A 961-nucleotide genomic window follows, 5' to 3' on the forward strand; every position below is an offset into this window, starting at 1 on the left:
ACTATAGGCTATCAACACGATTACTCCATACTTCTTTTCAGGGACTCTCATTGGTGATCCAGTGTTCTGGACTACGGCAGTTTTTCAACTGGTAGATATATCACACTGCCTAACACCAACAGCAGATCCCGTTCTCATTTCTCGTCTCTCTAAATTTTTTGCAAACTCTCATCAATGATTCTTGAGAGGAGGCTATTAAGATTCTGTTGACCTACTATCATACCATACTGCATATGCCCGATCTCGTTCGATCTTGGATGCTATACAGTATTGGGCCGTGTCAGTACCAGGCGGGAGACCACCTGGGAATACTCGGTTTAGTAGGCTTCAATTTGGGGACACTCTGGTCTAACATAGGCCCTCATTCCGAGTTGTTCGCTCTGTAATTTTCTTCGCATCGCAGCGATTTTCCGCTAATTGCGCATGCGCAATGTTCGCACTGCGACTGCGCCAAGTAAATTTGCTATGCAGTTAGGTATTTTACTCACGGCATTACGAGGTTTTTTCTTCGTTCTGGTGATCGTAGTGTGATTGACAGGAAGTGGGTGTTTCTGGGCGGAAACTGGCCGTTTTATGGGTGTGTGTGAAAAAACGCTGCCGTTTCTGGGAAAAACGCGGTAGTGTCTGAAGAAACGGGAGAGTGTCTGGGTGAACGCTGGGTGTGTTTGTGACGTCAAACCAGGAACGAAACTGACTGAACTGATCGCAGTTGCAGAGTAAGTGTGGAGCTACTCAGAAACTGCTAAGAAGTGTATATTCGCAATTCTGCTAATCTTTAGTTAGCAATTTTACTATGCTAAGATTCACTCCCAGTAGGCGGCGGCTTAGCGTGTGCAATGCTGCTAAAAGCAGCTTGCGAGCGAACAACTCGGAATGACCACCATTGACAGCAGATTTATCCTGTCACTTTAGTCTTTTCTGTTATTAATCTCTGGCGGCTATTATTAATGCTTTCTAAACC

At 45.2% G+C, this 961-nt stretch overlaps 1 pseudogene; it reads left to right on the forward strand.

The window, feature by feature from the left end:
• Positions 1 to 209: 209 nt before the first annotated feature.
• Positions 210 to 327, forward strand: LOC134898093 (5S ribosomal RNA; annotated as a pseudogene).
• Positions 328 to 961: the final 634 nt, after the last annotated feature.

The sequence above is a fragment of the Pseudophryne corroboree genome, chromosome 3 (assembly GCF_028390025.1).
Source record: "Pseudophryne corroboree isolate aPseCor3 chromosome 3, aPseCor3.hap2, whole genome shotgun sequence".
Classification (NCBI taxonomy): Eukaryota; Metazoa; Chordata; class Amphibia; order Anura; family Myobatrachidae; genus Pseudophryne; species Pseudophryne corroboree.